This window comes from Camelus ferus, chromosome 13 (genome assembly GCF_009834535.1).
Source record: "Camelus ferus isolate YT-003-E chromosome 13, BCGSAC_Cfer_1.0, whole genome shotgun sequence".
Lineage (NCBI taxonomy): Eukaryota > Metazoa > Chordata > Mammalia > Artiodactyla > Camelidae > Camelus > Camelus ferus.
The window spans coordinates 5,416,853-5,429,570 of NC_045708.1; the positions used below are offsets into that span (position 1 = coordinate 5,416,853).

Below are 12,718 nucleotides of genomic sequence, written 5' to 3' on the forward strand. Positions count from 1 at the left end.
TGCTTTTGGGGCAGGAAGGTGGGTAGACAGAAGTGAAAGAATTACCCAAATACATAATTATAAATTAGGAGAGGTAATATAAAGGCAAGGACCACTGTGCTGTGAAAGGGCTCTGATCTGGTATAGGTAAGTCTTTTATCAAGAAATGGCATTGGAGCTGCAATTCGATGAGTAGGAAATAGCTAAAGATGATGTGTGGTGTTTGAGAGCATTCCTGGCAAAGTTATAGCATGTGCAAAGGCCCTGAGGCCAAAGGAGCTGGGTATATATAAGGATATGAAAGAAGGTGGCTTGCACTGAGATGTGAAGGATAAGAGTAAAGGGAAGTGGGAGTCAGGCATCCAGTTGGTCAGAAAGTCTCACCTTTCTAGACTCTGGGTTGATAGCTGTGAATGACGGCCACTTGAAGCTTTTTGGCTCACTGCTCATGGTCTTCTCCTAAGTTCTGTCATTTTTTTTTTTTTTTTTGGATGAATTCACCATTCATCACCCTGGCATTTTCCTTGACTGGTTCATCCATTCATTCATTCATTTATTATTCACAAATATTCACTGAGCACCTGTGATGTGCAGGCTAATCAATGAGCTTCTCTCTGACATTGATAAGTTCTTGGAGGTGAACTAAGAGGAGAAAGAGTGGAGAGTCAGCTGGGCCTTGTGGTGGAAGCCGGTTTGGCTGGAGCTTCAAGAAACCACCGTGAGGCTAGAAGGAGGAGAAGGGTGCAGACCCCGGGAGGTGGAGATGAAATCTTTTTCTTCATCTTCAGGGCAAAGGGAAGTCACAGATGATTTTCAGTCAGAAAGTGGTTCCATCAAGGGTTAGGGTTAGGAAAGTTCCCTGGCTTGGCTGGAAATGATGGAGCCAGGGCAGCAGAGTGGACCCCAGAGGTCATAGGAGGCCACCTTGGTGGTCCAGGTGGGCGGCGAGGATGCTCTGAGAAAGAACGGAGCCAGTGGACATGGACTGACGTGGATGGACGTCTCCCAGGTGTCCAGGAAGGACAAGCTACAAGACCTGGCGAAGGATGTGTCAGGGGAGGGAAAGAGCCCAGGATGTAGCCCCAGGTCCTGAGAGCAGATCTGCAGAGGGTGCTATTTAATGAGAAACGGAACCCTGGGAGGGCCCCACTGGCAGGAAGGACTTTGAGTTTGGTCTTGGTGAGTTAGTGCGTGGAGGCTCGTGAGCAAATAGCACGTTGGAGGAGGCAGGGAAGGGGCAGTACATGGATCTGAGCTGTTTCGGGGGGAAACAGTAAGAGCTTTCAATACACTGAACACAGGGAGTCAGAGAGGTGGAAGTGACAAGGACGGACTGGAGTCCCCAGCTTGTACCACCTGGAAAGATGGTGGTGGTGTTGGTGCCAAATATCTTTCCTTGTTTGTCATTTGCCTTGTACTTGTTTGGGGTGGGGTTAATTTGGCTCACACAAGAGGATGGTTTACCTGTACACTTTAGAAACTACATCTAGGTCACAGAAAGTTGGGGCTACGCTAAACTGATATCCTAACTATAAAGTCCTCGGTATCTCTGCGAAATAATATAAACCGATGCGTGAACCCAAAGTTAGTTCATCGTGTCTAACGTCAGGAGAACGTGAGTTTGCTTATGATAAAGTCACACACCACGCTCTCCCTAAACACGTTGAATTCCAGAGCCCCTAAGAAAAGCCTCAGATTGTAAATTGACACGTTTCCCTGAAAGCTGCACACACCTGCCGAATCACTTTTTGAACACTCACCGAAATAACAGTTTCTCTTATTCCCAGTACAGCTTTGAGCCACAAAATTAATTACATCACCTGCAAAATTAGCCTTGTGCTTTACATCCAAAGGTCAATATTCACACTGAGAAGTGGTTTTGTGCTTTCAAATACAAGGCTCAGCATATAAATATTTATCACAGGAGGACAGGAACGCGTTGTACATGCGTGTTTACGTTATCAGGCAGTTACCTGGGGCAACGAGTCTTCTGTCTGCTTCCTGTCCCAGTTTCTTTTGCTCAAGACATTGGGCAATTGCTTATTTGACAGGCTGCTCTGTCTCATTCCCTTTCTTCTGGGAATGAAGGCACAGGATGCGAAACAAATACATCCCCTGGTCCACAAATACCTGCTTTCCAGAGGGGAGGGTTCTAGGTGTTTGCTAGAAAGATCCAACGGCCGCCATGAGAGAGAAAACTGCGGTACCCCCACCAGGGAGCAGAAAGCCCGCATTTCCCCACTCCGGACTTGCTTGTTTTGGTTTGTGTCTCGAATGATTTCCAAGGACTCTATGGAATGTTCAAGCTTTTGATAGTGAAGCTGATGTAACAGAGATACGGACAAACAAGAGTCACAACCATGGTTTGCGGCAAAAGCCCAGCCTTTGATTTTATTAGTTTTCTGTTTATAAAACGCGAATGTTAGAGAAACATCGGCCAAGTTGGCTTGCATCTGGCCACGTATTTGCTTTGGCCACTCTGAGCTTTCATTTCACAAGTTCTTGTACCAGGGAGCTCAGGGAATTGTTACGTAAGGAAGCCCAGCTGGGCTGGGGGCCAACAGGTCAACGCAGCTTTTTCCCACCTCCCCACGGCGGTCCCGAGGAACGGACTCGTGAACCTTCGGACTTAGACCCAATGAGCTCACGTGCAGGGAAACTCTACCAACAAGCTGCTTTTCAAGTGTTGGTTTTCGTAGCCTCCAGCATCCTGGTTCTTCCTAGTGGATCGTTATGAGCCTGGTGTGCGTTTATCAGAACCTATTTCGAGTCTCTCAGTCTCTTCTACCCACTGAGCTACTAGCTCTGTAGGTTTGCTAGCAACTCTGCGTTGTTATATTTTAATTTGCATTTAATTTTGCATATATTTTATTATTTTTTAATTATTTCTTTTTTTTTCCTCCTGCTGATCTGTCTTGTGTCAATTTTTTTTTTAATTCTTTTTTTAGGGGGCGAGAGTGGCAAATTTAGGTTTATTTATTTATTTTTATTGTTTTAAATTTTTTAATGGAGATCCTGGGGACTGAACCCAGGACCTCATGTGTGCTAAGCTACTGAGCTACCCCCTTCCTTCCATGCAGATATTTTAATTTGCATGTAATTCAGTTGGCCATTTGTAGCTCTCCTTTCTGAATTGCCTGTGGTCCTTTGCCTCCTTTTTTTTCTGTTGGAGTTTCACCATCACCTATGTAAAGGACACGAAGCATGGTGACACTTCTTTTGTTACATAAAATCACCAGCTGTCTCCTGGGCACCCCTCTGGTCCTGGGAACTGTGCATGGGTTCTTCTATTTGTTCTAAATGTCCCCCTTCCAAGCTTTGTGAGATAATCCTTCCAACTAATTTTCCAAAATTTGGTGAACAAGTTCACGTTAATACCCAGTGTCCGTGTGAGGGCTCGTTCTATCTTGTGCGTTTTGAATTTCAGTACCTAGATGTGCCTGGACTAAGTAGGCATTTGATAAATGTTTGTCTAGTGGACAGAAAATCCACGCAGAAATTATTCTCTAGTTTCCGTCCAACGATCCTCTTCCTATGCAAAAATGAAATAAAATAAAATAAAATAAGATAAAACCCCCCCAAACCAAAAAACTAACCTTTTTATTCTAACCCCGACATCAGCCTCTTCTTCTCGTGATGATTTTAATCATTCTCCAAGATATTTTCCTGACATAAATATTTTAAAATGTTAGGTAAACAACAAGGACCTACTGTGTAGCACAGGGAACTACATTCAATTTCTTATAATAATATATAATGAGGAAGCATCTAAAACTATATATATTATATATATATGTGTATGTATATGTATAAATATATTTTTATATATATATGTGTATGTATAACTGAATCGGTTTGCTATACACCTGAAACTAACATAGTAAGTCAACTACACTTTGATAAAAAAAAAAAAAAAAAACTTAAAAAAAGATGCATATGGCATCCTTGGTCATATACAAAAGTAGGGACATATTTTCAGCTCTGCTTCCAAAATCCTTGATGCATTTTATGGGCTTTTGGCCACAGCCATCTGTTAGCCCTTGTCTTCAATGGAACAGTCCAGTGTAACTCCCTGGAAACTAATATAATGGAGTTAATTATCCTATAATTATAATTTAATGTGACAAGGTCAAGTTCCCCTGATTCATAAGCTTGTACTTGTCCACCCTGAAATGAGTTTTCAGGGCTACGTAAGCCCTGCGCACGTGGGGAACAGGCGAGGCCTCACAACTGTGGAACGGGCGGAGGACCTCCGGGAGGGTCCCTCTTGCTCCAAAGCCTTCCCCACATCCCAGTTCAGCTGCGCCTGAGCTCCAGCTGTGGTCATCCACTCCCTGTTTACTGGCCGCTGACTCTGTGTCAGATATTATGCGAAGCACCGGCCACGGAGGCTTGTGCCTGGGGCTGACGATTTGTACTCATTCTCTTTTAAAAAGTAGGTTCAGCTGGGATAGAATTCACATGAATCACGGATGTCTTGGTGTGGATCGATTCATGAGGTCCTCAAGTTCACCAAGCCCGGAAGGGTGGAGTCAGGACTCCCACCCCGGCAGTCTGACTACGTGTATTCCAAATGAGTGTGGCCAACCACGTCATCATTTTGGGAGGGTACACGTTGACGGCAACAATCCTGCCATTCCCCAAACGTGTTTGGAATTACTTGGAATTTGATGAGAAATGGAAGGACTCAGAATCTAATTCCAGCTCTGCTAGTCAGCAGCTAAGATATTACAAGTGAATCACTTCCATTCTCCAGCCCCTGTTTTCTGCCTCGTAAAGCATGACCAGGCGGGATGTCTTAAGAGATTCCTTCCAGCTCAAACAGCCCATGGTCCTGTCTTAACCACAGTGTCTCCTTTAGTCACGTGCTTGACTTCTGTGCTCCCCTCTGTAAAACGGGACCTGCTTGGCCTATCTTGCTGGCTGGTTGGACGGATTCCATGAGATAAAGGCTGTGATGACCGTGAAAATTATAAAACACTAGCTGGATGGAGGTGACAGTCTTGTTACCACATGTTCTCCGATCTTCAGACCACCGCTCTTTCTCTAGCCTGCAACTCATTTTGAAGTCCAATAAATGAAAATGTATGAAGCATCGACCCTGTGCCAACTCTGTTCCAGGCTCCAGGGAATCAGCAGGCACGTGGATGCAGCGCTCAAGATGCTTACGTTCAAGAGAGAGACGGACACAGGGACGAGCCAACTGGTCGATTACACACGTTCACCTAAGATGAGAGACGCGCTGCCGAGGGAGCCGGCTAAGGGCCGAGCTGAAGACGCACAGCTCACCCGGGAGAGCTCAGTCATCCTGGAGGAGGGATGACTGGGCTGAGACGTAAAGGCTGCCGTTAAGGGTTGAATTCTGCTCCCTCCTCCTTCCCAAAGGCAGAGCACTGTGACCCTAATTAGAAATCGGGTTGCGGCAGATGTAGCTAGTTAAGATGAGGTCATACTGGAGTAGGGTGAGCCCTCACCCAATGACTAGCGTCCTTAGAAGAGGAGACAGACACAAAGGAAGGTGCCATGTGAAGACGGAGGCAGAGGCTGGAGCAATACGTCTACAAGCCGGGAACTGCTGGCACCTGCAACAGGCAAGGAAGGACCCCCCTCTGCAGGTGTCAGAGGGAATGGGACTCTGCCAACCCCTTGATTTGGGGTTTCCTGCTTCCAGAACTCTAAGAGAAGATATTTGTGTGTTGAGCCAGTTTTCAGTCCTTTGTTATAGTAGCCTGAGGAAGCAGATACCAATGCAAAGGGGCCAGGCTCACAATTAACGAGGGAGGAGGGTCTCCAGGCTCTCAGCCCAGGCTCATCTGCAGGGGCTCTAAGGAGCAAACACCTTGGCAAGTTCAAGGGCCCGGAAGAAAGCTAAGGAGGTCCAGCCCCACCTGGAACTTGCCTGGAGGCTTGTGATGGTGACGGGGACTGGTGGAGGGGGCTAAGCAGGAGGACAGCAGAACCTGCCTCGTAGAAGGTCGTGGAAGGGACGGAGGAGCAGGAGCCAGGAGCCTGATCAGGAGGTGTGGTCCCCACACTAGGATGGTGCAGCGAGAGGACGGACAGGGAACGTTCTGAGGCACACGTTAGAGAGATAAACGAAGTAGACTGGGGGTGAATTAGGTGCGGGTGTGCTGAAAAGAGAGGAAACACAAAGATGTCCAGGTTCTAGACAAATGCTTTAGTGAAGTTAGTTTTCAGGCTGGTGGGTGGTGATGCTTTTCACGACAAGGTGAAGCCTGGGGAGGAGCAGGTTCGGGGGGGCGGGGGCACCGCCAGCTTGCTGAGCTGCTATGACGTGAGCTTTCCTCTTACTCATCACATTTGGCTCCAAGTGACTTGGCCCCCTCATCCTCCTCAAAAGAAATGGAGGAGCCCCTGTAGCAGATCATCAGGAGAGCCTCCTGCCCCTCAAAAGGAGTTACCAGAATGTGGTTTCAAAGGTCACAATCATTTGACTAATCCTCCCACTTTGAAGAGGAAAACACCCTTTGAATGTGCGAGTCCTGGTGTGTTTGTAAAAACGGTCCATCCCACTTCTTCACGGCCGTTCCTTATGAGCCCAGATTTTAGAAGATCGTGCCCTCGCATGTCGTAAAGAGGCCTGGCTTCACTATCAAAGGCTGTTTGCTTATAAATAAATAGTAGATATATTTCCCGTTCCCGTTTAATGAGGAACTTTAGAAGCAAGCCATGAGCTAAGAGTCTCATGATCAAAACACCGTGTGGTGGGAAGTCCGTAACCGCGGGGCAGAGGGCTGCCTCAGCTCATGACTCGGGTTTTCTCAGACTTGGGATGGTGTCCTTGATAACAGAAAGAAGGACTAGCTGAGGTGGAAGCCGTTTTTATGTGAAATGCTCTGCAAGATGAGGCTGGAGGAATAACTGTAAGTATCAGGTAGAGGCAGCCAGCTCAAACAGAGAACTTCATTACATTTTAAATCCACAGAAACAATCACATCTGTCCCAGGTTCCCTTTCCTTCTGACTCTGCCCGGGTGATGCCATCAGCCCTGGGGCTTTACTTATTATCCACAAAGCCTGGTGACTTCAGAACTGCATTATCAGAGCCTGGTCCTGCTTGGGAGCAGCTGGTTGGGTCCCCCCACTTCCTGTTAGGTCCCTGCAGTCAAAGGCTCCAGAAGTGAACATGCCCCAACAGAACTGTCATCTTCCCACGCACACCTGCTCTTCCCCAGGCCTGCCAGAGTATAAACAGCACCACCTCCCCACCAGGGCAGCATCGGGCTGTGGTGGTTCTGTTCCTGATCCTTTTACACAAGCCCTGTCCTCATCCCCATCCCTGACCTCATCCTCATCCTTTTCCCCACCCCTGTCCCCACCCCTATCCCTGTCCCCGTCCCCATCCTCATCCCTATCCTCATCCCTGTCCCCATCCCCACCCCATCCCTGTCCCTAACCCAGTCCCCATCCTCATCCTCATCCCTGTCCCCATCTCCACCCCCATCCCTGTCCTTGGCCCTGTCCCCATCCTCATCCCCATTCTCATCTCCGTCCCCACCCCCACCCCCACCCCTATCCCTGACCTCATCCCCATCCTCATCCCTGTCCCCACCCCTGTCCCCACCCCCATCCCCATCCCTGACCTCATCCCCATCCTCACCCCTGTCCCCACCCCTGTCCCCACCCCATCCCCATCCCTGACCTCATCCCCATCCTCACCCCTGTCCCCACCCCTGTCCCCACCCCCATCCCCATCCCCGACCTCATCCCCATCCTCATCCTTGTCCCCACCCCTGTCCCCACACTTATCCCTGTGCCTGACCCCCTCCCCATCCTCATCGCTGTCCCCATCCCTGACCCTGTCCCCATCCTTATCCCCATCCCCACCCCATCCCTGTCCCTAACCCAGTCCTCACCCTCATCCCTGTCCCCACCCCTGTCCCCACACCCATCCCCATCCCTGACCTCATCCCCATCCTCACCGCTGTCCCCACACCCATCCCCATCCCTGACCTCACCCCCACCCCCACCCCTGTCCCCGTCTTTATGCCCACCCTCACCTCCCTCCGCGTTGCCACCACCCAGGTCACCATCACTGGTCACCTGCATCACTGCCAAGTCTCCTACCTTCTAGTCCATCATCTGCACTGCAGCTGGGATGGTCTTTCAAGAATGCAAATCTATTCATGTCACATTCCTCATAAAGAAAGACAAGAGCCCTCGGATATCTTCCCATTTATTGCTCCAAAGGTGAAGCCCATTTCCTCAACTTGACATCCAGTCTAAGTGAAGGGTTCTCCTTGCCCTTCTGGGAAATTTGCCCCTTCAGCCTCCCTGACGTGGGGGCTGAGCTGAGTTGATGTAGTGCCAGGTCCCTCCTCTGCAGGGCACGTATTTTCGAGGCATTGAGATCGCTTGTCTACGATGTGGGGCTTACCCACACACGCAGGTGCGCAGGTGCACAGAAACAGCCATTTCCCTATTCCTTTTCAATCAAAGTCAACTCCAAGCCTCGGTGCTGCCAGGCAAGCGGGAAAGTTCATGTCGTTCCTTCTTGGACTCCTGACCCCCTCCCTGTCCCAACCCAGTTCCCGCACCAGGTGAAACATGGGAAGCAGTCCCTCCCATCCAAGGGCCACGCTTGGTAACTCAGGACACCCTTGTTTATCCAGCTCGCTCTGCTCCTAACCTTTCCCGGATGCGGGCATCTTGGCCCAGACAGGCGCCCTGGTGCCCAAGCTGCCCCCAGGAGTAAGGCACAGGGCCACTCTCCTCATGGCACTTGATCTCAGGGACTCTTCCTGGCCAGGGACAGCCTGCTCTCACGCCCCAGGGAGTTTAGGCTTTTCCAGAACCCAAGGAGGGGGTGACTTCCAATAACTTCTGCCCACCTGCCCCACCCCCAGTGAACGCACCACAAATGGGTAGCCAGTGATTACCCTGCGTTGCACCCCCTGCTCAGCAGTGAGCTTTAAGGTGGGCCATGTCCCTCTGGTGGAGTGGCCTCGCCCAGTGCCTGGTCATCGGACGAAGACCAGTGATGGAACGTCAGTCAGACCTACGAGATGAACAAAGATCAGGAAGTCTGGTGGGGCCGAGTGTAAGCCAGGATGCGGAGACTCAGGAACACTGAGACACTGCCGTGGGTTTGTAAATGGGGGCGGCCACTTTGAGGAACAGGTTAAAAACATCTAGTAAAGATAAAACCGCCCGTTCCGTTCAGCGGTCATTTCCCCGTGCAGACAGTGAATCCTAGAGAAACTTGCTCGTGAGCGCGTGAACACACATGGATGTTCCTGGCAGCGTTGTTCATGAGAGCGAGAAGCTGGAAAGAAAGTGAACGTCCTTCGACAGGTAAAAAAGTAAACAAATCATAAACTATCTTTATCCTTAGACTAGTAGACGGCTGTGAGCTTCCGTGTTTGCTCATATAATCCTTACTGGGATTTTGTAAAACTATATTCCCCTCACATATGTTTAATTTGACATCTAACGTATCTCAAGTTTAAAAAGTCAAAGAGGTAATACAGACACTTTAAAACACACCTCTTCCATCATTCTTTTGAATATATCTAGATAGAATCTACATGGACTGATTGGAGATCTGATAATCCACTGTAAAAAAAATACATGAAGAAACTCTTGTTTAACAGTCAGAAGTTTTTCAATTATTTGGGGTCAGTAAAATAAAAGATACACACCACATACATCACTTTAAATATCTTCCACCAGGTATGTAGTGACTTTCAAAGAGAATCAAATACTCTATCTGCAAATTAGGAATAGAAACTATGAACATGGGAAGGACCCTCGGATCTACCAGAGCTGCAGAAGAAATTTGGAAATGGAAGGAAACCATGAACGTTAACCCTTGTCAACTGAGAAATGGAAAGAAACAATTTGGAAAATGAAAAATTGTTTAGATGTTTGACTTTAAGAAGTGGTATCAGGAAAGAGCGCTCAATTCTTTCTTAGCTTTATAAAAAGAAATGCTTCCGTTATCAGAGCTGACATTAATGCAATAATTGATAAAGTCCTTGAACTCATAAAAATTAAAGAAATAATATAGGAGAAAGAAGAGAAAGATATTACACGAACAGAAAAGGGATACGTAACAGTCTGAAAAAAATCTTCACAATTTCAAGATTAGGAATATTAGCCTATTTTATAATAAATTGTATGAAAATAAATTTATTTGAGGACAAAATGTGAAAAGACTTTAAAACTTGTAAGTCACTCCAAGTTACTGAATCCTGAAATGTGGCCAAATGAGGTTTACAGAAGTTTGTTGATTGAAGATACAGAAGAAAATTAGTAAATTAAGCCAATTAATTAAATATAAGGTGTCAACAAACAATGTTTATGACTTAATAATAAGGATGTTGAATTTTTTAAAAACCTCAGGAAGTATAAAAACAGCCAGAAAAAAAGTTAATGTAAGTGCTGCTAGTTCAGTTACGCCTGAGAGAGGATTCAGGATCAAGATCGCTGATGTCAGGAGAAAAATCGCAAGTTATGTAGACTACAGATAACTTAATAGCTCTCCATTTAATGGAGGGGCCTTAGAAGATTTTGATGTTGTCAAAAAGTATTAAAAATCGTCTTAGCTCATACACATATTAGATAAACACATGTCAAAGATTTTACTTAACTCATTGATGAAGGGGCCAGTAAGATGTTACACTCAGCTCAAAGGAAAATTCGGAGACCATACATTGTGTAGAAAATTAGGAATGTTGAAATAAACAAATGTGCGAATTGATGCAAAGCAAGTCAGTGTCCCCAGGGCAGCAGTCTGTTGCATCTCCATTGGACAATATTTGTTTGCATTTCTATGGACAGAGAACAGTGGTATTACTGTTGGCCTCGACAACTTACAGAGCTGTGAACTAGCTCAAACACAAGGGTGCACGTAAGCCAGAAGGAGTCAGGACATCCACCACTCTTTTTTTGCCCATTTCCAAGTTTCTCACAATTTTTCTAGGCAGTGTCATTTTCTATGTCAAATCACAGCTCAGACCTCCTATCGGTGATACACATGCCCAACAAACAAACAAAAATTATACGTACAGTTTTTAGAGGGGAGGGTATAGCTCATTGGTAGAGCACATGCTAATGTGCATGAGGCAGTCAGTTCAATCCCCAGGACCTCCATTCAAAAAAATTAAAAATGGATAAGTAACTAAACCTAATTACCTCGCCCTTCAGGAAAAAAAAAAAAAAAAAACAGTAAAATAAACCTAATTACTTCCCCCCACCAAAAAACTTTAAAAAAATTATACCTACAATTTCTAAAGATCAACAAGTGATTTAGGTATTGCTAGATCAAGGTGATAAGTGACTCACACCACAACTTATCATTTGATAGTCAATCTTATAAAAATATGTAATTTCTTTTATTTAGAAGTTGAGGGGGAGGGTATAACCTAAGTGGCAGAGTGCATGCTTAGCATGCATGAGGTCCTGGGTTCAATCCCCAGTGCCTCCTCTAAAACTAAATAAGCCAAATTACCTCCCCATCACCATCAAAATAAAATAATTAAGTAATACAAAAATAAATAAGTAAAATATTTTAAAAAGAAATTGAAAATTCATATTTAAAAATTTAATGCATTGTGTAAATTATTTACATATTTTATAAAATGTCATATTTAAGTTTTATGTCATAATTTTATTTATTCCTATTGCCATGACATTACCAAACATTTTGAATATTACACCTCCACATACGTTCGCATTGACTTACACATTCACACGTGTGGGAACTGGGTACAGTGCAGAGAAGTGCTGATGAAACCGTCCCAGGATGAGGAAGGTTCCCACATTCAGGAGGTTGTAATGAAATAAGGCTCCTGTTTGAAATTATAAGGTCTTTCATTCATAGGTTGAAATCTAGAACTCACACACAGTATGGTCGGGCTCTGTGCAGGGCTGTTCCATCCCCAGCCTCCCCCACCTCAGTCAGCGGTACCACCACGTACTCAGTGGTTCACATCCCAAATCCAGAGGCCATCCCTGACTCTTCTCTCTTTCTCACACTCTACAACCAACCCACCAAAAGGACCCATCAGTTCTATTTCCAAACATAGTCCTCTCCCTTCCCTTCTGTCCATCTCTGTCCCACCCCCGACCCCAACCCCCAAGCAGCACCTGTCCCCTGGGTCCCTTCCCTTCTGTCCATCTCTGTCCCACCCTCCAACCCCACCCCCCAAGCAGCACCTGTCCCCTGGGCAGCCTCCTACCTGGCGTCTGTTTCCTTTCTTTCTCCACTGCAACGCACTCCCTGCACTGCAGCCCGGGTGATCTTCGAAAAAGGAAGTCAGATGTCACCCTTCCCCTGCAAATGCCATTCAGTGGTGCCCTTTCCGCCTAGAGTAGAGTCTAAAGTCTCTCCCTGAGCCAATAAAACTGTACAAAAACTAGGCTGCCTCTGATTTTGTATCCGTTTAAAATGATAAACCTTCTCCCCTCCCCCAGCACTCCACAGCCCCCCCTTTTTATTCTTTCCATTTTATTTATCACATTATATGTTATTACTATATAAGACTTGATGTCTCTCTCTCTCCCTCTCTCTGTTTTTTAGGTAGTTAGTTTATTATTTGCTTTCTTTTGCAGTAAAATATAACTTCCATGACGCCCGGGGTATTTGACCATTTTATCCAAACCGTGTATCCCAAGTACTTGAGGCAGTGCCCGGCACACGGTGGGGGCGCAGTAAACACACATGAATGAGGGAATGGATCCCCTCACTCACCGGGACCACGAAGGGTCTGAGCCTC

The 12,718-nt window shown here is 46.5% G+C and overlaps 1 long non-coding RNA gene across 2 annotated transcripts; it reads right to left on the reverse strand.

Annotated features, from left to right (window-relative positions):
• Positions 1-8,197: 8,197 nt before the first annotated feature.
• LOC116668155 lies at positions 8,198-12,344 on the reverse strand. Of its 2 annotated transcripts, XR_004325223.1 has the most exons (4): positions 12,182-12,344; positions 11,686-11,791; positions 8,879-8,997; positions 8,198-8,457 (listed from the first exon to the last, which is right to left on the reverse strand). It is a non-coding gene; the product is annotated as an uncharacterized LOC116668155 (long non-coding RNA). The 2 variants fall into 2 exon arrangements; XR_004325222.1 differs by lacking the exon at positions 8,198-8,457 and having other exon boundaries at positions 8,546-8,997.
• Positions 12,345-12,718: the final 374 nt, after the last annotated feature.